Genomic DNA, 24,060 nt, shown 5'->3' with positions numbered 1-24,060 from the left:
GTATAACCGTACCACCATCTATACTCCTATAGGTAGTAAACCACTCCCTATTTGGGCACATATGGTGTGACGCCCCTGAATCAAGCATCCACTTATCGAAGATCTTCTCAGACACCTCTGTCACCGAGAAACATTCGTCCGCTTCTTCTGACACATATCCCGCCTCTTGCATCTCTTGTTTCTCCTTGTAGCCTTCGTTCTTTTGCTTCAACTTTCTCTTTGGACAAGCCGCTTTAAAGTGGCCAAGCTCACCACAACTAAAGCACGTTTTCTTGAAAGAGCCTCTAGATTTGGATCTAGATTTCCCGCCCTTTCCCTTTCCCCTTTCATTACTCCTCCCCCTCGTTACAAACAACCCTTGTGCTTGTTCCTTGTCTACTCCACCCGACGCCATACTGCTAGTAGCAACCTTACGAAGGTCATCCGCTAATAGCGAATTCCTCGTCTCTTCCATGGTTAGACTATCACCAACAAGCATCAAAGTTTGAACAAGGTTCTCATAGGATTTAGGTAATGAAAGTAACAATATGAGGGCTTGGTCCTCATCCTCAACCTTAACATCAATATCCTTCAAATCTGAGATAATCCTGTCAAACCTATTCACATATTCCTGAATAGAAGAACCCTCTTCCATTCTAATGTGAATAATTTGGATTTTAAGTAGACCCGATTCGTTAAAGTTTTCGTCATGAATTTGCTTTCTAGCTTTAACCACACACCCGCCGCCGTTGTTTCTTCGTCTACTAGGAACGCCACGTCCCTCTCAAGACACAACATAATGGTAGCCCGTGCTTCGAGATCTAACTCTTCCCAATCCTCATCTGACATATCTCCTGGTTTCTTTCCCGTCAACGTCTTGTGTAATTTCTGCGAGATTAACAGATTCTTCATCTGCATCCGCCAATAAGAAAAATCGTTTTTCCCATTGAACTTCTCTATCTCATATTTCCCTGCTTTGACCGTACCGCTTCTCGATCCCATCTTCTCTTCGTTCAATCTCAACAAGGCTCTGGTACCAATTGTTGGAACTAAAAGTCGCGGAAGCTATCGAACCTATCCTAGAAATTGATCCGATTATGAAGATTAATTGAAAAGCTAAGCCAAAATCAAATATGCGAGCAGAATTTAACGAGGTTCGGCTTTAAAGCCTACGTCCTCGGGCGAACAAGAAATCTTTATTGAAGGATAGATGAAGACGACTAACACAACCCGCAAGTTCGTCCCAAGATGGTACCGTATAGAATTAACCTTCTATACTATATCTTCGACGACCGAGAAATTTAACACCGCTAAAAAAACTATGAAAAATTTCTCTCACTCTTGCTCTCTCTCTAGCTCTCTAAAGAAGAGTTGTTGTTGCTTGTGTTGGTGTGTTGATTACAAAGCACTCAACCCCTATTTATATATATTATAAGCCAAAAAATTGGAAACTGCCTATTGAGCCAAAAAATTGGAAACCATCCCAATTTGGAAACTGCCTATTGCTGCCTCTTAAACCTCCTCTTCAAATTTTAGATTCTGCCTCTTACAGTTTTGTTTCATTATTTCTTGATCAGTAGCCACTACTCTTAGGAACGAACAATACAAATGTTGGAATATATTATTACTAATTTGAAATGGAGAACAGAAAAGAAAAATGATGTTGTACACTAAACTTCAAAGCTCGATTATATCGATTCTTTTAGACAGAAATTCGCCCCCTTCTGGTAAAACCACGAGTACACAACGGGTATGGAATTTTTGCCTTCAGGATACGATGAAGTCTTTACAACTATCTTGGTTCAAAGTATGTACGCTTTGACCAAGATCAAGAACACTCTTCTAATAAACTGATAATGCCAAAGTAATTGACCCGAAAACTTGTCAAATGACTTGATGATAATTCCAAAATACTTTCACTGTTTTTATAACATAAAATGAGATCAGGAGAAAGAGAGAATAATTAATTGTTTTGTGGTCTGTAATTGAAATGGGGAGGAACATCATTATAAATAATCATCCACTGGTTGCCACTTAACAAAGATGCATCCATTCAATGGGATGTGGCCATTAAACATGGAAAGGTGAATGGGTGTGATGGCAACTGTTTTTTTTTTTCTCTTGCACATAGCCTTAATAAAATCACGGCATGCACACACCCCAGCCTACTCCAAATCTTTTCAAATATTGAAAATTTCTAACATTCCCCCACCATTTTCAAAATTGAAAAATAAAAGAAATATATAAAACAATGTCGCGAAATCGAGACAACAACAATAATAAAACAAAACTAACTACTTTGGCATTATCGTAGAAACTTGTATATACATGATAGGTATCTTATGGATTTGAACCTTCACTTAGTGCAAACAACTCAAAGCTTTATCAGAATGCTATGGTGAACGTATCTTGAACCAAGAATCCTTTTGTGATGAAACCGGAGCCATCGCACATACTTGTTTCGGTGAATCAGAGTGTTCATACTCCGCACATTAATGGCCATGTGCAATATCCCTTTCATGAGTCTTCTTCGGAAAACGGTCTTATTTTCTTAGGAGACGGCCTGATCTCCACACTCACTTAGGTAAGTCCACTTGAGGTGTTTCCGCGAGGCACCACTTAAAAATTAGGACTTATTAAGGATATATCATCCATCCTTTGTCTTGCAGAAAACCAATACTAGCTCAGAAATGGGAGAATGTAAATTGCTAGTATTCCATAATCGCGAAAGCTTTAACTTGTTGGTACCCGTTGAACTTTGCCTATCTATTTCAAGACATAAGTTGGGTTTCCGTTAAAGGCGATTAACCTCCATTCACAGACCTGAGTCCCATTTCCTTATTCTTAACCGAGACCATTACTTTAGGAAGTCCTTTAGTCAATGGGTCCGCTAAGTTTTTCTTTGTTTCTACATAGTCGACTGTAGTTACTCCTCTCTTGAGTAGTTGTCTCACAAATTGATGTCTGAGACTCACGTGTCTCGACTTGCCATTGTAGGTCTTATTTGCAACGTTATAAAGTGTTGCCTGGTTGTCACAATTTATCATGACTGACGGAGATGGCTTCTTCCATATGGGAATTTCTTCTAGCAGATTTCTAAGCCATTCCGCTTCCTTGCTTGCATCTGCTAATGCAATTAATTCTGACAACATAGTTGAATCAGAAATTATGGTTTGCTTCTTGGATCCCCAAGACACAGCAGCACCACCTAAAGTGAAAATCCATCCAGTGGTAGATTTTGACTTTGTCTCAATACTATTCCAGCTGGCATCGCTATATCCTTCTAATATAGCGGGGTCTCCTTTAAAATGTAAACCATAATCCATGGTTCCCTTCAGGTAACTTAACACTCTAGAAATAGCTTTCCAATGCTCTGGTCCTGGATTACTCGTAAATCGACACAGTACACTGACAGCGTAGGCTATGTCAGGTCTAGTGCAGTGCATCGCATACATCAGACTACCTATAACACTAGCATACTCAAGTTGAGCTTGGGCACGACCAGTATTCTTCAGTAATTTAATACTGGGGTCCATTGGAGTTGGAGCTGGTTTATGATTGAAGTGATCATACCTTTTCAGAATTTTCTCGATGTAATGTGTTTGACTTAAAGCCAATACATTATCCTTTCTTAGAATTTTAATTCCTAAGATAACATCAGCCACCCCAAGATCCTTCATATCAAACTTTGATGATAAGAATTTTTTCGTTTCTTCAACAGAAGATAGATCAGTTCCAAAAATGAGCATATCGTCAACGTACAAACAAATAAGTACACAACTAGACTTATTTACTTTACAGTAAATACACTTATCTGCATCATTAACGACAAATCCATTTGATCGGACAATATGATCAAACTTTTCATGCCACTGCTTGGGCGCTTGCTTCAGACCATAAAGAGATTTTACCAACTTGCAAACTTTCTTTTCTTGGCCTGGAGAAATAAATCCTTCAGGTTGTTCCATATAAACTTCCTCCTCTAAGTCACCATTTAGAAACGCCGTTTTCACATCCATTTGATGAATAACTAAATGGTGAACTGAGGCAAGGGCAATCAACACACGAATTGAGGAGATACGTGCCACTGGTGCATAAGTATCGAAATAATCAATACCATGCCTCTGTTTAAAGCCTTTAGCAACTAATCTTGCTTTAAACTTATTTATGGAACCATCAGGATTTAACTTCTTCTTAAATATCCATCTACATCCTATAGGTTTAGCCCCAGGAGGTAAATCAGACAATACCCAAGTTTGGTTTGATAAGATAGAATTCATTTCATCATTTATAGCTTCTTTCCAAAAACTAGAATCTCTCGAATTCATAGCTTCAGAAAAGCTAATCGGATCATTATCAATACTCAAAACAAACTTTGTAACGTCTGTTACTTCACTTCTATCACCTTCTATGAGATAAGTGATGAAGTCAGGACCAAATGAACGTTCAATTCTAGCCCTCTTACCTCTCCTTGGTTCTAATTCAGGAGGTTCACGAGACTTTGGATGTTCATTCATATTAGTGTCAACAGTGGTAGACTCAGAATTAGACAAATTTATGGGATCTACTAAATTATGATTATTAGCACTAGATCTCGTCAAGTTCTCAAAAAATTCTACATCAATAGATTCTATAATTTCAAAAGTGTCTAGATTTAAGAATCGATATGTCACACTATTATGCGAATAACCTATAAAAGCACACTTGTAGGCTCTAACACCTAATTTTGGTCTCTTAGGGTCTGGTTTCCTAACATATGCAAGGCAGCCCCAAACTTTTAATCTACTAAAATTAGGTTTTCTTTTAAACCAGAGTTCAAAGGGAGTCACATTTTTATTCTTGAAGGGAATCCTATTCAAAATATAACATGCTGATAATAATGCTTCACCCCATAAAGATAACGGTAAGTTAGAACTAATTAACATTGCATTGACCATCTCAATCATAGTCCTATTTTTTCTCTCTGCAATTCCATTTTGCTGAGGAGTGTAAGGTGCAGTGACTTGGTGAACAATTCCATGTGTTTGGCAGAATTTAATAAATTCATTTGGATAGTATTCACCACCTCTATCAGATCTTAAAATTTTAATCTTAAGACCAAGTTGATTTTCAACTTCCGCTTTAAATATTATGAATTTTTCAAAGACCTCATCTTTACTTTTCATTAGATATACATAAGTATATCTAGAACAATCGTCAATGAAAGTTACATAATACTTGTTGCCACCCTTAGTTATGTGATTTTTTAAATCACCCACATCACTATGAATAATGTCAAGCAAATTAGAATTCCTAACAATAGATTTATGGGATTTTCGAAATATTTTAGCTTGAACACAAACATGGCATTTACTAGTAGAATTAAAATCACAATTAGAAATTAAACCTAATTTTTCCATATTTCTAAGAGAACCATAATTAACATGACCTAATCTACCATGCCATAAATTAACGGAATCAACAATATAAACCGAAGAATTATTATTTATTAGATTCAACTTAACCATTCCGTTACAAGAGTACCCCTGACCAACAAACGTGCCCCTTTTGGACAATACAAATTTATCAGACTCATACACCATCTTAAACCCCTTCTTATTAAGACGGTCTCCCGATACAAGATTTTTAGTCACATCGGGCACATGATGAACATTTTGAAGAGTTAGAGTCTTTCCAGAAGTAAAGAAGAGTTCCACAGTTCCTAATCCCATGACTTTAGAACGGATATTATTGGCTCCTTTAATATCGGTTCCGTCACCGCCAACTTCGTAAGTCTTGAAAAGATTACGGTCATTACAGACATGGATAGTAGCTCCTGTGTCGTACCACCAACCACTGTCGGCATCTATTGTATTGGCTTCAGAAACTGTGGCTATAAATTTTTCTTCGACCATGTTTGCTTGCCCTTTAAGATTTTTCTTTCTTGAGCGACAATCACGAGCATAATGGCCGGGTTTGTTACAATAGTAACAAATTACCTTCTTCTTGTCCTTTGGAGTTTGTTTCTTAAACTTTTTATCCTTCCTAGGCTTGAGAGAATCTTTCTCAGATTTCCCTTCTTCAACCACATTAGCCTTAGGTTGATAATCAGTTTGGGTCTCTTTTAATTCTCGAATACGAGAATCTTCTTCAATACGAAGGTGACGTTGTAAAGAATCTAATGAATAATTTTCTTCGTCATGCTTGAGTTTTTTCTTATAGTCGCTCCAAGATGGGGGTAGTCTAGAAATGATAACCCCCACCAGAAAAGCATCCATAAGAGAAATCCCAGCATTTTTAAGATTGCTAACAATAAGTAAAAATTCATTAACTTGAAGCATAACAGACTTATTGTTAACCATCTTAAAATCCATAAAATTACCAATTAAAAATTTTTGATTACTTGCCTCTTCAATGCGGTATTTGTTGTCCAGTGCTTCCCATAATGCTTTGGCAGAATCAATTGAACGATGAGCATTGTAGATAGAAGTAGACAGGGCATTCAGAATATGACCACGACAAAGAAAATCGTCTTCCTTTCGCTTCCTTCGTTTTTCCCGTAATTCAGTCGAGTCTTCAGGAGTCTCATCAGGAATTTTGTCAAGAACCCCTTCTATTATATAAAATAATTTGATTGAAGTCAGAAAGAACCGTAGTTTTTCTTGCCACCTTGTAAAATTTTCTCCATTGAAACTTTCAAGACGTGTGTAGTCTTGATTCATAACGCGAAGAGATTGAGTCAATGATGTTGATGCTTCCATTTCAAAACTAAGCGAGAATTTCTGTCTAAAAATTGTTGGAATATATTATTACTAATTTGAAATGGAGAACAGAAAAGAAAAATGATGTTGTACACTAAACTTCAAAGCTCGATTATATCGATTCTTTTAGACAGAAATTCGCCCCCTTCTGGTAAAACCACGAGTACACAACGGGTATGGAATTTTTGCCTTCAGGATACGATGAAGTCTTTACAACTATCTTGGTTCAAAGTATGTACGCTTTGACCAAGATCAAGAACACTCTTCTAATAAACTGATAATGCCAAAGTAATTGACCCGAAAACTTGTCAAATGACTTGATGATAATTCCAAAATACTTTCACTGTTTTTATAACATAAAATGAGATCAGGAGAAAGAGAGAATAATTGATTGTTTTGTGGTCTGTAATTGAAATGGGGAGGAACATCATTATAAATAATCATCCACTGGTTGCCACTTAACAAAGATGCATCCATTCAATGGGATGTGGCCATTAAACATGGAAAGGTGAATGGGTGTGATGGCAACTGTTTTTTTTTTTTTCTCTTGCACATAGCCTTAATAAAATCACGGCATGCACACACCCCAGCCTACTCCAAATCTTTTCAAATATTGAAAATTTCTAACAACAAATGTTGATGAAATCAAAGATCTTGGGTCGTTTGATTTCTTCCTTGGCAAGAAGAAATTTAGGAGATGAAGAAGTGGTGATGGCCACAACAAAACTAGGACAAAGTACACATTTCAGACGAAAAATTACATGAACATGGTCTTTCATTTCATCAACGTTGAAAATAAGAATGGTTTACTACGATTTTTTGTGACAGAACACTAAGATGAGCACAAAACGAAGAAAAAATGTATCTTTGAGAAGATCTTGACTTATTTCACAAACACAGATGAATTGCTTTTGTCAAGGAAAAGTGTAAGGAAGTGTAGAAAAGTTCCTCCCACTATTAAGAAATCAGGTACATGAAATGAAGAGAATCCAATTACATGAAATTAAGAAAATACATCTAGGAAGGGAGGTGTATGATTGTTGATTTGGTTGTTCGTCTCATTTGATATTAAAGAGTTAGTCTGAAAGTAGTGTCATTTTTAATCTATATTTCCTTCTTTAAAATATGAATTGATTAGTGTATATGTAAGTACTACTATATGTTGGTTAACTTATATCGATTCATTTTACGAACTAATTAAATCCAATGTATGACCAAAGGATTTCTTTTTCTTTGGTTGATTTTAACTATTTACTAATATATTAATTAATCGGTTAACAAAATATTAGTACAATTAGTTACTTTTAATAATTTTTTGGATTTCACTAAATTCATCGTCCATGTATGAGGCCGCAAGTTTTGATTTGTTTTTTATTGTGCTTAATTTATACATAGGTGATACACCAGTAAGATTATGAAAAACACAAAGAAAGAAATAATGAAGATTACACTCTCAAAACATTACAGTTATATCTCGAAATCATAATACGTTTTATAATAGTTATAAATTCATATTTCCTGAATAGTTGTATGCTATTTTTCATTTTTGTGCTTATTTAGATATTAATAAATTTAGAGCTATCCATAATGAAGAATGTCGAATTTTGATTTAACGTTTATTTTTTTAATGTATTTCTATTTATATATTCATTTGCAGAAATATTACACAACATAAAAAAGATACACATAAAGGACCCCAAGAACCGGGACTAAATAAATGACTTCCTTGTGCTATTACTTGGATCATATTTGATGAGTACGACGACCATGTGGATTCTAATACTTTTTCAATAACTCTGTTGTAACTCAACAACTCTAATATTTAATTACTTGAGAAATTAAATGGAAGCAAATGTATAATAAAACAAAGGGGAAACCAAGATTTTGGCATGACTATCTTAAATGTCCACGACTTTGGGGAATAAAGAAAATTCTCCGGGGAATAAAGACTAAGGGAGCATATTTACTTTTAACCCAAAAATTTACAAAGTTGTATCTTGCCCCCTAATCTTCATCTTCATCTTCCATTAAGTTTATCTTCTTCTTCTTCTCTCTAAAAACCCTAATCCAAGAAACTCAATAATAGTACTACAAATCAAAATTCCTAATAAATTAAGAGAAGAAGATTGAAGAATTAGGGTTACAAGTTGAGTTTTAGAAGTAATATTCATACACCTTCAAAAATCCAATTAGTTTGAACCTACAAAGTGATGTTATATCAAAATTGGGTGAGTTGATTGACAATGATTTAGTATCCATTCCAACACGAATTTGATGGAAGAAGAACCCCGTTGGTCTCTAAATTCCTCAATCTTCTTCTCTTGATTTATTCGGGATTCTGATTTGTAGTACTACTATTAGGTTTCTTGGATTAGGATTACAAATTGAGATCTAGAAGAAATATTCATACACCTTCAAAAATCCAATTAGTTTGAAACCTACAAAGTGATGTTATATCAAAATTGGGTGAGTTGATTGACAATGATTTAGTATCCATTCCAACATGAATTTGATGGAGGAAGAACCCTGTTAGTCTTTAAATTCCTCAATCTTCTTCTCTTGATTTATTCGGGATTCTGATTTGTAGTACTACTATTAGGTTTCTTGGATTAAGGTTTTTAGAGAGAAGAAGAAGATAAACTTAGTGAAAGATGAAGATTAGGGGGGCAAGATACAACTTTGTAAATTTTCGGTCTAAAATGTAAATATGCTCCTTTAGTCTTTATTCCCCGGAGAATTTTCTTTATTCCCCAAAGCCGCAACCTTTTTTTTTTTTTTAATTGGTAAGCGTGTGCCTCGAACCCTTGACCTTTAAGCTCGAACCCTTGACCTTTAAGTTGGAAGACTTACCTCTTACAGAAGGTTACTGGCACAAGATGAGAATATTTTTTGCTCAATTATAATATTATTTTAATTATAGAATAAAAAAATTACATTTCTGGATACCTATATTTGAGGAGCGGAGAAGAAGAAAAATGTTGTATTTAAGTTTGCGGCGAAAAACAAAAACTTGAGACATTAACTTTTTTCCTTCGTAGAAAGTAATTGAAGAAAAATATGATAAACATATCACGCTAATTTAAGTACAACATAGGAAATGGATAAATAGAAAAAAAAAATGGGGTTTGGAAAGAAGCTTGGACACAATTGGGTGCGAAAACGTGAGTGATTACGAATTGAAAGCCTACTAAGATTTAATATTTCTCTAAAGCGAAATATTAAAGGCCACATGGTGTTCGTCCTGGCCTATTTAACCTGAGTCAAGGATTTAACTTTTTTTTTTTTTTGTTGAAGGAGTCAAGGATTTACCTTGTTGGGCTGATAGATACAACTGTTATATTTTGTTTTAAAACTATTTGAAGCTACATAGACTACAGTTTGGGTTAGTCTTCACATAGTTGCACTCCTGAATGAAACTCTTTTTGCAGTTTTTAGGGGTACCCCATAAGAAAGGTCATTTTTCCTTTTTTGAAATATTTCATCTTTTATCCTTTTCTATTTCTCTCACTTAAGCTTCTCATCAACACTTCTTTGTATTTCTGTCACTTAAGCTTCTCATCAACACTTCTTTGTGTGTCTCTCTTTCTCCCTCTCTAATACATAGTTTTTTCTTTTCATGGATTTTAAATGAGTTCATTTTGTGAAATAAATATAATTTTCTAATTTTGTCGTATTGATTTGAGGAATATCCAGTCGCAACTTTTTTGCTTGTTTGTCCAATTTGTTTGATTTGTATATTTTCTAATTTTATCATTTATAACAATAAATTTAACCATCTCGAACCATAAATGCCTTGCGAATCTTGGATTCCGTTTAAGACAAGGGCTTTAGTTGGGAGTAAATCATTTTGCTTATGTAAATTATGACATACCTTTTCAAAATCCCAAATATGTTTCTGTAAATATAAAGCGTTTGTTCTATTTAAATTCGGAATGAGCTACATTTATGTCTGCTGCACCCAAGTTAGAGTGTCAATTGCTCTTTTTTTCTTTGACATTACAGAGAGGATTACATTCAATTGGACTTAAAACTCCTTTATGGAATATTACATATAATAACTATATCGCAATTTATTAAAACATTTTTAGTAACACTTATGTGTCAAAAAGGTAAGATGACACTGGCTATTTGTAAAACAAAACTAGAAGTTTTTTGAGAATAAATTTTCTAAATAGATTTGAGAACACTATACTTATCTTTATAGAGTACTGATTTTTATTTTTTTTTGAAATTGGCTACGATGTACGATAGTCATTATAACGACGTTGATATATCAAAGATGTGATAAGCACAATACTGTCAGATTTAGCAAAACTGCCTAAAGCCCAACTAATTATGTCCTAAAGCTCAACTACCTTATTTATACCTTAATAATCCCAAATTAGATAACCCAAGGATTTTACCTCCTCTGGGGATCGAACGCGGGACCTCCAAAAATTTTTGGAGTATATGTCAACAATTTTAACCACTTGGGCAAACAAGTGTTGACAGAGAGTACTGATGTTAAAAAGTGAAAACTATAATGACAAAGTACTAAATGTGGAATATGGAGAACACTTAAATAATCTAATACCACGCCCGCCTTTTGTGTCCGCCCAACAGAGTGTATCTCAGGGCGTTCCTGCAGACCCTCTTGGCCTCGCTGGCATCTTCTGGTAGTCTTTGTGTCTGTAAGTATTCAACGTAGGGTCTCATCCACGTATCCCCCTGCGCTACCTTGATGGCTAACACCTCCGTTGCTTTGTCGATGCTTCTTTCCTCCAGTGTTTGGAAAATCACGGCGGGTATGGTGGCCTGACCCTTGATCATTTTAGACAAGGCGTTTGCCAGTGCGTTCTCCTCTCGGAGGATGCGGGTGATGACGAACTTTGTAAAATGTGGGATTAGGTTCCTGACCTTCTCCACATATTTTACCATGTCGGTTCCTTTTACCTCGTAATCTCCGTTGATGTGATTGTCGGCGAGCTGGGAGTCGTTGTATTCTTGAATGCGGGCAGCTATGGCCTTCAAGTCTAGCCTTAGCCCTACCAGCAGGGCTTCGTATTCAGCCTCGTTATTTGTGACAGCAAACCTGAACGTGGTTGTCTGGAAATTTTTCTCATTTTATGGACTGATTAGCACAGCTCCTGCCCCTTTCATGGCTTCGCTCGATGCTCTGTCTACGAAGAGGGTCCAGACCTGTTCTGGGCCTACATCCGCCGCTGGGCGGAACACTCCGTCAGGAAATCTGCTAAAGCTTGTCCCTTTATGGCAGTTCGGGGCTCGTACCTGATGTTGAATCCGCTGAGTTCCACCGCCCATTTGGTTAGTCGTCCTTAAAGGTCCATTTTCTGGAGTACATTCCTGAGTGGTTGGTCAGTCTATACGAGCTTCCTGGCCGTTAAGATGAGTGCGTAAGCCAAATTCTCTACGGTTGGGTAATTCATCTCTGCTCCGCTTAACACTTTACTGACGAAGTACACCGGAAGCATTACACCTTCGACTGTCTTGATCACTACCACAGATACTACCTCCTTAGAAGTTGCCAAGTAAATGATGAGCTCGTCTCTTGGTTTGGGACTGACCAGCAGGGGTAGTCCCATCAGGTGTTTTTAGGCTCTGGAAGACTTGTTCTGCTTCGGTCGTCGACGCGAAGTCTGGTACGTTTCGTAGGACCTTGAAGAAAGGGAGGGCCTTCTCTCTCATCTTGCTTAAAAACCTGGATAACTAATCCAACCTTCCCGTCAGTCGCTGGACGTCCTTCATATTCTTCGGGCTGGGCATGTCTTTTAGTGCGGTGATTTTAGCCGGGTTGGCTTCTATTCCTCTGTGGCTTACCATGAACCCGAGGAACTTTCCTGATGTTACCCTGAACGCGCATTTCTCAGGATTCAACTTCATATTGTAGGCCTGGAGTCTGTTGAAGGCGACCTTGAGGTTTGCTATCAGATCTCCGCGGGCTTTACTCTTTACGATCATATCATCTACGTAGCACTCGACGGTTTTTCCGAGCTGATCTCTGAAGATTCCGTTAACTAATCGTTGATAAGTAGCTCCAGCGTTCTTGAGACCGAAGGGCATCTGTTGGTAACAGTACAATCCTCGGTCCGTCAAGAAGGCGGTGTGTTCTTGGTCGGCCCAATGCATAGCTATCTGATGGTATCCTGTAAAGGCGTCAATAAAACTCAGGAGCTCATGACCGGTTGTGGAGTGTACGAGCTGGTCGATGGACGTCAAAGGAAAACTGTCTTTTGGGCATGCTTTGTTCAGACTGGTGAAGTCTATGAACATCCTTCATGTGTTGTTCTTCTATTTTACTAGTACTACGTTGGCCAGCCATTCGGGGTAGCGTGCCTACCTGATTACTCCTGAAGCCAGGAGCTTCTCCACTTGTCTCGCGATTTCGGCTTGCTTATCTGGTGCGAAATTTATCTTCTTCTGTTTGACAGGTTTGCTCCCTTCTCTAATGTTGAGTTTGTGAGTGATGATGTTGGAATCTATCACGGGGACCTCATCTGTTCCGAAGGCGAAGATGTGGTGATGCGCCTTTAGAAAGGAATCCAACTCCTCCTTTTCGATCTTGGTTAGAGCGATGCCAACATATGTTACTTCGTTGGGCTTATCCCCGATCTGCACTGGTACCGTGAGGTCTGCCGTTTTCTCCACTTCCTTTTCCACTTGGACCTTTCCTTCCATGGGTTTTTCGACCCCGGTCGTCGTTCTGTTAGTGGTTGGCGCAACTCATTGCTAAATGCAGCATGATATTGATTCTCGAGATACGCCTCCAAGTCAGAATCACTAGCGAAGGTAGTCGTGAACACATACGTATAACCTTGGTTCATCTTTCCACTGAAATCCTTCCCCCTATATAGTTTTAATCAATAATATATGTATATATTTATTTTAGAGAGTTAAAAAGAACGAATAAAGACATATATATATATATATATATATATAGATATATATATATATATGTGTGTGTGTGTGTATATATGGAGAGAGAGAAATGGAAAAGTGGATTGACATAGGAAACGAATTCTTTGATGATCTTAATATATTCTTTAAGATGAGCATATTTGAAGACCAGTTCGTCAATCTTCTCTTGAGTTGTTTCTGGTTTGAAATCCACGGCTAACATGTGCTTCACTACACCTGACATCACTTTCTTCGATTGATAAATTCCTCTCTCTCACTCTTATAACTATTAGTTCGATCTTCTCCCATTAACAACCTCTCTTTCTCTATTTATTTTGAGAGACTTAGACAACTGCATTTTATAGCATCACAAATTGTCAATGACTTAGCTGTTGTTTGTTTTTTTTTACGTCGGAATCTGAATTGGCTGAATTTGAATTGGCTGAAACAGAAATAGCTGAATTATTTTGTAAGTTTGATGTTTGTTTTTTAAATCTGATTTTCTAAGTCTGAATCAACGATTTTACATTTATACCAACAATTAATAATTTCCCGTAAAAACCTAATTTCACAAAACCCAATGCTTTCTCTCTCTCTATTAAAAGAAAGCATAACCCTAAACTCAACAATGTCTCTTTCCCCATCTCGTCTCTTTTTCCCTTAGTCCGTGAAACCTCTCTGGCGAATCCCCGTGAACTCTCTTTCTCTCTCGGTGAAATCTCTCTATGGCTCTGGCGTGTAAAGTCCATCTCTCTTTCTCTCAGTTGTCCTCTCTCTCTCTCTCCCCGGCAAGATCTCTCTCCATCTCCCTTTCTCTGTTCCTCTTTTTTCTTTAACCAAATATGTTTGTGGTGGTGCGATCTGCTGTTAGAGGGTTTCGTCAGATCTGTTACAGAGTTTAAAGGAAACTTGGATTTGAATTAAGATTTGAGAAATATTATCTTTTATATCTCCATCACCATGATCAATTACAGAAGAAATTAGGGTTAGGATGATCGAAAAAGAGAAGGAAGGAGAAAGTCGTGGTGCTGGGGTTGGTGGTGTGGTCGGCCGATCGGTGGTGGTGCGATTGGTAGTGGTGGTGGTGGTGCAGCCAAAGGTGGAGGTGGTGATGTGGTGATGGCTAGGTGAAGAGGGTGGGGATAGAAGTAATTTTTTAGATTTTACAGGGCTAAAGAAGTCATTTTGTATATTTCAGATTCCTCAATTTATTTTCAGACTTGTTTAAAGTCTGAAAAAATGGGCTTTATTCAGCCCATTTCAGATCTCAAGCCCATTCAACAGAACTTTCAGATATTCGTAAAGAAAAAATAACAAACATCTAAAATCTGAATTGGACCCCAATTCAGATTTCAGATCTGAAAATTTTAAAAAAACAAACAGCACCTTGAAATATCTTTCTTTGTGTTACTATATCTCATATAATATTGTTTCTATATTGAGATAATAGGATATATTAAATATTAGAAACTAGTAAGATATTATGAACTAGTAAATATATTAGCATATACTATTAGAAACTAGTAAGATATTTGGAACTAGTAAAATTAGAAACTAGTAGTATTGCAATTCTATAAATAGAGTCTTATATTTCTTTTCTAACTAGTAAGATATTAGGAACTAGTAAAATTACTATTAGAAACTTATAAGATATTCGGAACTAGTAAAATTAGAAACTAGTAGTATTGCAATTCTATAAATAGAGTCTTATATTTCTTTTGTAAACCATCAAGCAATAAAACAAGTTCTTAGATCAATTTCAACTGTATATAATAATGTCAAGTCTTTTTTTTATTAAAGGCGCCTTTAATTACTTTAATCATTTTTTATTATTTTCATTTGGTTTTACATATATATATATATATATATATATATACACAGTGGATTAATTTTTGAGAACCGTATTTTTCTTTCTGAATGTCCAACGGAATTAAGAATTTGAGGGAAAAACCATTTTCAACTTCTTCAGGAAGTGCTCTTAGCGGCCAAAATGGAATTAAATCTCAAAAACTTTAAGAAAGATTAAAGTCAGATCTCCTTCCCTCCCCCATTTCATTACCTCTCTCCTCCACTTAGTCTATCTCGCCACCTCACCACCTTCTTCGTCAAAGGTCGCCAGGCGACCAAGTTTTCCTGCGACCTTCAAACTATAAACAAAAAAAGAAAAAATTATTCCTTCTCTCTCCTCTTCTTTTTCCTTCTTCTTCTTATTTTTCTTCCCTCTCTCATTCTTCTTCTTCTTCTTCTTCTTCTTCTTCTTCCTCCTCCTCCTCTTCCTCCTCCTCCTCCTCCTCCTCCTCCTCCTCCTCCTCCTCCTCCTCCTCCTCCTCCTCCTCCTCTTCCTCCTCCTCCTCCTCCTTGTTCTTCTTCTTCTTCTCTCCAGCTATATCTTTACACTCTGTGGCGGAAGGGCTCTTCTTTGCCGGAGATGTTGTTCGCCAGATCTTGAGGGTATGAGAACCTAATCTGACAAACCAGACCTTCCAAGGTCTATTTCGTTAGATCTAACCAGACCTTTAAAGGTCTTATTCATACCTTCAAAGGACTGGTTCGTATATTCAGTGGGGCTTTCTATAGACTTATAAATCTCTTTAATTTTTCTTTTTTTTTCTTCTTTCACTTTTTTATTTTCATAATTGTTAGTTTATTATACAACTTTTAGATACTCTTTCGAACTAATTCAAATTTTCGTTCGTAAGAATTTTTTCATATTTAGATCTCATTGTGCCAGACGCACCCGTTATGCCTTAGTGACTCTAGGCATCAATATGACTAGGAGAAATAGATGTCGACCTCCTTATGCCCAAGGACAACTACTTAGGTCCTAGATAATGAATAGGACCACCATTTGGATTTCAATACTCTCACAATAACTCTGTTATAACTGAATAACTTCAATACTTAATTACCTAATTTAAACCTCTAATAGAGCTCTTCTGGTAGTTTAGGACTATCCAGTGAAAGGTCTTTTTTTCCTCTTTCAAAGTATTTAATCTTTTTCATTCTCTCTTTCTATCACTAAAGCTTCTCAGAAGCCACAGTATTCTGTCTTCTTTTTCTAGATTCTAAACGAGTTAATTTTGTGAACTAAACTAAAATTACTACTCCCTCCGTCCCATTTTGTTTGAGTGTTATTCCTTTTAAGGAAGTCCCAAAATGTTTGTCCACTTACTTTAAATAAGACATATTTATTACTAGTTTTATTGATGTTTCCCAATCTACCCTTACTTTTAATACTAATAAAAAATTTCTATTGGTCCTACACTAGTTCCAATGTAGTTTTCATTGTAATACTCTAAAGTAGATTTGGGTGATATAGGAAAATACATTTAGTTAGGAAGTAACAAATGAAAATCCTTAATAAGTTGGATCTCCCAAAAGGTCAAACAAAATGGGACGGAGGGACTAATTTGTTTGTGTTTATTCGAGAATTTAATATTATTTATTCAAATAAATTAACGTATGAGGAATGTTCAGGCGCGATTTGTTGTTCATTTGTACAATAACTCTCATGTGAAAAATCGGATTTGTATATTTTATACTTTTATTTTTTTTATTGCAATAATAAATTTAAACGTCTCGAACCATATATGAATTGCGAATTTTGGATTTCCGTTTAGGAAAAAGCCCTTATTTGGGAATAAACCTTTTGCTTATGTATTATTTGTCACGCCTTCTGAAAATCTCAAATATGTTTCGGTAAATAATAAGTCGTTTGGTCTCTGTAAATTGAAAACAGTCAATACTTATCCCTGTAACACCCAATTTGAGTTTGAATTAATTTTTCTTCTTTAACATTTGGGACTCCATTCAACTAGACTTGAAACTCCTTACATTTAAAAACTATGTCATAATCTATAAACATTTATAGTAACACATATGTGTCAAAAAAAGTAACATTGCATTGAGCTATCTATAAAATAAAACTAGATCTTTTTTGGAATAAATAATTTTGTTGTCTAAATATCATTAATAACTTTAGTTAAATCTTATATCTCTGGAACGCTACACTTATCTTTACGGAGTATTGGTCTCAAAAGTTAAAACTATAAAGTGTAAAAAACAAAGAAAAGTTAAATAATTGAATATCTCGTCTACTTTTCTGCATTGCATAAAGGGCATTCCCCCGCCCTGTTATTCCTAGTTTCCATACGAAACACAAATCCCTGTGATATATGTTTTTTCTAATACCTTTATAACATTTTTATATAGAGATCCAACGCCTTTTTCAAAACCAATCCCAAAGAAAATCTATTTATTTTTTTCTCTTTTTCTCTCTCCTCTTGTAACCGATTAGCAGTCCATCTTCTCTCTCTGAAACTTTTTCTCAAAATAGAAACCCTAAACTAAAAGGAAAGAAAATCTAGTTCAACACCTTTATCTTCTTCTTTCATCATCTTCATCTTCTACGTTCATCATCTTCATCTTCTTCGCATCATCACGGTTTTCATCAAAAGATCTTTAGCCGAGCTCCTTACTTTCTCTCTCCAAGGGTATACCATCAGGTTTCCATCATCTTCTTATGTTTTTAGGTAACTTTACAGAATTTTGTTCTGCTTTTTTCCTCTTATTCACCATCATCATGATCTTTTAAATCCAAAATCCACTATCACAGAGGAGTTTTGTTTGTTTCTCACATAAAGCATAACATTTTTTTATTAAAATTTCTCATTAATCTTCATGTTCATAATCATCTTCATGTCCAGTTCTTTTTCTCAATCTCTCTATCATCTTATTCCTTCTTTTGATCTCTGTTAAGATTTTTTTTTTATGTCAGAGATACTTACAGATTTTGAAGCTAACATATTTATGATACACAACATATTTTGTATGGAACAAATATATTTTATATGGAGCATAACACATTTTGTTCTCCACCATCGTATTCCGTCTCTGTTTAGATTTTTTGATAACTATTGATGTCAGATCTACAAACATATTACACTTCTTAACAAATGTATGATACACAAAATATTTTGTATATAACAAAAGACGTTTTGTTCTTTAACAAACTTAAATTTACAATGAAACTCATATTGTTTCATAAAAAATCACTTATTTATTTTGTTTCATAAAAAGTCACTTATTTATTCTGAATCATTTCTGACAAACATTTTAATGTACGTTTGATACACAACATATTATGTATTAATAAGTTATATATTTCGTATCCATAAACATTATGATACAGACAACTAACACAATTCATTTTGTGTAGCAAAAAACAATTTATGTACCATAAACATTGGGCAATTCATTCAACATTTCTTTGTATGATACATAATTCATTTTGTACTCATCATGCTTTCTGTTATCATAATAATTTATTTTTATATTGTCAGTTACAATAATGCTCATGGATTATCTCACAGAATCATCAAACTCAGCAGAGAAGACGACTCTCAAATCTAAGGGTTGCGATAAAATTTTCGCTCACGTTGGTCATCTATACTCTAAGGTGTGAAGGCATTTGGGTGCGCCCTTCTTCGATAAAGTATAAACACGGTCACGATTTCAAGTTTGTGAAGAATGATTTTAAGCGTGTCACTGCAGTTTTTGCCATGGAAGACTACACTACAGTTTGCCCTAATAGAAGACCGTAGTTGGCGAGTTCATGGTTGCCACTGTTGAAATGAAATCAATGGTTGGGCACCATTGAAATGCAATGGACGCTTTTTATTATTGCAATAGTAAAGTACATTATGTTTCAAATTATTCTCATTATTGTGTATGTTCTATATAACTTTTCATAATCAATATATGTTTGACAGATGAAAATACTCATTTTGCCGCTAACAAAATTTATATTTTTCAACTTAAAATTTATCGTTGTTTGACTGAAAATATAACATAACAGTTTTTGTTGTTTACAAAACAACATTTGTATATGAAAACATACTTAAGTAGATGAAAAACACAATTTGCTTCAAGCAAAATAGATATTTCAATAAAAAATTGTATTTGTTAACAAAATTATATTGTTTGTTAGTGAAAAAATATCAAAATATTTTCCATTTTCAATTTGCGATCTGGTATAAATTTAGGCTCTCCAACCACATCAACCATGCGGCCTCCTATTGACTTCCCTTTATTTATTTTTTGTTCTTAGAACTTGTTCCAACAATCTGCAGAAAAAAAATTTATTTAGCTATCTGAAATCAACATTATCCAATCAACAATTAATATTATTTATCTACTCAAATAGGAAATGTCTCATAAAACATATATATTTCTTCTGCTAATAAACTTTCATTTTCGTTTTTGGTATTTTTACTGGATAATAACACATCATTTTGGGTTCAAAAATGTATTTTGTTACGTATAACAAAAGTATATTTTTTACTGGATAATAACACATCAAATTGCACATAATTGTGAATGGAAATCTCATTTTTAAATCACAATATGAAAAATCATAATAAAAAACATAATAAACAACATGTTTATGAAAAAAAATGTATGAAAAGGACGATACAAAATGTATTTTGTAATAAACAATTTGTGAAATGGTACAGACGCTGAAACATAAGTTTGAAGATGAAACCTTAAAAAAATGAAGATGATGAAACATAAAAATGAAGATGATGAAACATAATCTTAAAGATGAAACAATACAAATGAAAACAAAAAGAAAGATTCAAGATGAACGGTACAAACCTTAATAAACCATTACCAATCGTTAATGGAGCTTGAAGATGAAGAAGAAGCTTGAAGATGTAGATGATGAATCATTGATGGTGTTTTATTTCTGACTTTTAGGGTTCCGGCTGTGCTTTACAATGTGTTTGATGAACCTTCAGAAATGTATGCTTAGGAAACAAGAAATATTAAGAGATCTAGAGAGAGAGAGAGAGGGATGCTTCATCTCGGTCTCTAAAGAGAGAAACTGAGATGAAGTACGCATTTTGTTGGTTGAAGTATACGTTTTGTTGGTTGAAGTATGTGTTTTGTTGTGTCAGATGGATTCGGGTCTGACTCTTTAAAATCTAGGCGGGAATTGAAAGGGATTGGGTGATATTTCATGTCTACGAGGGTAATTGGGTCCAAAATGCTAAAGGACTAAAATCCCTTTCTGTGGAAAGATAGGACTCTAATCCCTTTTTGGGTTTATTCCCCATGGAACCTAAAACAAGTTTAGACTTTTGCATTGGAGACACAAAAGAATTGAGGATTTCTATTTTTGCCGCCTAAGAATGATAATCCCAATTGGAACTTAACATAAATTGATATTTTTTTTGAGTTTTTCATGGAGATGCTCTTGAATAAAGATATCTGAAAAGCACACTTTAGATAAAGTATCATCTTGATATATCTGTAAATGTCCAACCCATAATTTTTTAAAGTTTAGAAAGTAGAAATAAGTCTCCAGATATCTTCAAAATAATGAAATATTCATTTAGCCACATAGATAAACAAAACAATTTTAGAGATTTCCATTGGAAACACAAAAGAAATCTCTATTTTGTCACGTCGGACTGAAAATCTATGAAATTTGACATGTATGACTAATGGGGTGTCTTTTGAATGTTTCGATAAAGAATTGATGATTTCTATTTTTTTCACCTAGGAATGAGAATCTCAACTGAAAAATGGACATGATAAACAAAGTTTTTTTTGAATTTTGCATTGGAGATGCTCTTAACTAAAGATATCTCGAAAGGAAACTTTAGAGATGAAGTTTCATCTTGAATATCTGTAATTGTCCAACTGATCGGTTTTGAATTTTAAAAAGTAGAAATCAAGTCTTCATATATCTTCAAAGTACTTAAACATCCATTTACAAAAATAATCATGCCCATAGATAAACAAAACAGTTTTAGAGATTTCCATTGAAAACAAAATAAAAATAACAATAAAAATAAAAGATCTTTATTTTGTCACGTAGGAATGCGAATATATGAGATTTGACATATCTTCAAAGTACTTTTTTTTTTTGATGAAGGAATCTTCAAAGTACTTAAACATCAATTTACAAAAATAATCATGCCACGTGGATAAACAAATCAACTTTAGAGATTTCCATTGGAAACAAAATAAAAATAAAAGATCTCTATTTTGCAACGTAGAAATGAGAATCTACGAGATTTGACATACAGGACTAACAGAAAATCTTTTAAGTTTTGCATTAGAGATGTTCTTCAGCAAATCCTAATAAAAAGGGATTCTTGTAGTTGTAGCTCTCCTCTATATATATATATGAATATTTCTAAGTCTTTTTCACAATATACTGTTGAAGAGTCTAAGTATAAACGTATCAACTTTCACCTTTTGTCATTTTTTCTTAATCAATGGAGCGGAACACCCGTGTAACTGCAATCACAACTTTGTTGGCCGTGTTGGTGCTTCTTCTAATAACTACCAATGGTTTGTTTAATTTTCCTATTTTTTCTATATATATAAGTATATAACTGAGCTAAGTTGACCTCTCATATAAGAGAATAAAATTTTGAGATCCTATAATTTCAAGATGGAAAGATAGTTTAAAATATCCTTAGGTTTTAAAAAGGAAACTAATATATTTCTTCGACAATTAAGATATATACTCAAGCAATTTCATACTAGAAATTGCCTCCTCCAAACTTAGTCATATGAATCAATTTTTGTTTTTCTTACCGTTTTAACTAATGGTTTACCTTTTCTTTCGTAAAATTTTGACTCTGCTCTTAATTTAATATACATCCATAATATTATATAATGTATTTGTGTTGATAATTTTTTTTGTTAATTATTGTGCTTGAATTTTTTTAACTTGGAAATATAATTTTTGTTCAAAATTCTGGATCCGCCACTAGTTTTGATCTAAATCATGCTTATTACATTTTCTAAAATTAAGTAATTTATACTAAAATTTATGTTATTTGAAATATTTGCAGAAAAGATGGGGTTCAAATTAGTAGAAGCTCAACAAAGAAAGCTATGTAGGCATGCAAGCAAGAGGTTTGTAGGAGTTTGCCGCATAGATGCCAATTGTGAGGCTGTTTGCCAAACTGAGGGATATTCAGCTGGAAAATGCGAAGGACGTCATCGTCGAAAATGCGTATGTTATATAGGCTGCCCTCCAGTAGAATCGCAAAACTAAAAATGTATATAATGTCAAGAGTAGCAATAAGTAGTACATGTATGCTGGGTTAATATAGTTTGAAGTATGAAGAAAATAATTTGTTGAATGAATTCGAATTGGCATGTTTTTTCATCCATTGGTTTTTCTAGACATGCTTGTGCATTGAATATGTCCTTTACAACATTAACCAAAAATCACCTTAAGGTATTGATGTTAGATGCAAATGCTAAATTGCCATAAGGGGCCACATACCAAACACCATAACCAGTCAGCATACTGGTGCGGTGGTGTTGATTTTTTGACTTTCCATTGTGGTAGTTTAAAATTGAACATCCCATGTTAGACACCACAAATTCTTCCATATGAAATCTCATTTTGGCTCCCGAGCTCCCATTTGAAATCCCTAAAATAAAAAAAGGGAAGTTATGAAGAGAGATGAATGGTCGTCGTTCGAAGAGATGATACAAAAAATGGTCATCAGTTGACTACGGTCAATAAGTTAGAAAGGACCACAAACCCAACGGGTCAATCCATATCAAGTCAACATGGAGGTTGAATCCGAAAGAGGTCTGCCTCTCAAGCCCAGAAATGGGGGGTCGAAACGATTGTCCTAGATGCCTAAGCCCTGTCGTGACTCAAATACAACCAGGTATGCCCCTGGGATTTAAGAGAAGACTAGGGGGTCCGCGTAGTGTGGTTGATACCTCAATCCTGTAACACGGGGGGTATAAGCGTGCCTACCGACTTATTCCCAAAATATTATCAAAGATCTGAGTCGGTGAGGATCTTAAATATTCACTAAACTTGGATATCAAGAGTCCTGCAAAGAGGAAACTTCTCCTAAAGAATATACAAGATCGGAAACACGATCTATCAAACACGCATGATAAAAAGTAACTTTTATTAATCAGACATACAAAATAATCCCGAAGTTGAATTTTTACATCTTCAGACTACGGAATAGAAGTTCCAATACAATACGATGGATCTCAGCTACCTCATCAACACCGTATCCCTACAGTCGGTCAAAGTAGCCTATAAAAGGTAATCAACTTGCTTCGAGGAAGGCATGAGCGAGACAAGGGAACAAAAGCTCTCAATCTACGAGTAAGTCACAACTCCATAAACGCGGGTTCACTCAATCCTCAATTATTTATTTCCGAGGGCAATCTGATTGTCTTGAGCGTCAAAGAGGTTTCCGAGTTCTTTGCCGGTTTCACCCGAGGTCAATAGGAGCAAAGCGAGATTCGAAGTAGCAGTCTCAACCCCTTGATTGATTTCAGAAAAACAAATTTTGACATCAACGGGTCAACCCGACTTAAGGCAGCGTAACCGCTGAACCCTTGACGATCCGTTACACACTCCCCTAACTGGGAGGTCGGCTAG

At 35.1% G+C, this 24,060-nt stretch overlaps 1 long non-coding RNA gene across 1 annotated transcript; it reads left to right on the top strand.

Annotated features, from left to right (window-relative positions):
• The first annotated feature begins 21,707 nt into the window (after positions 1-21,707).
• LOC147548533 (uncharacterized) lies at positions 21,708-22,806 on the top strand. The gene is made up of 2 exons (XR_015237691.1): positions 21,708-21,977; positions 22,487-22,806. It is a non-coding gene; the product is annotated as an uncharacterized LOC147548533 (long non-coding RNA).
• Positions 22,807-24,060: the final 1,254 nt, after the last annotated feature.

This window comes from Eschscholzia californica, unplaced genomic scaffold, assembly GCF_041429995.1.
Source record: "Eschscholzia californica isolate CP2 unplaced genomic scaffold, dmEscCali1.0.p SCAF_3, whole genome shotgun sequence".
Classification (NCBI taxonomy): domain Eukaryota; kingdom Viridiplantae; phylum Streptophyta; class Magnoliopsida; order Ranunculales; family Papaveraceae; genus Eschscholzia; species Eschscholzia californica.
Note: the sequence above shows the minus strand (reverse complement) of the source record. Positions and strands in the feature narration are given on the sequence as shown.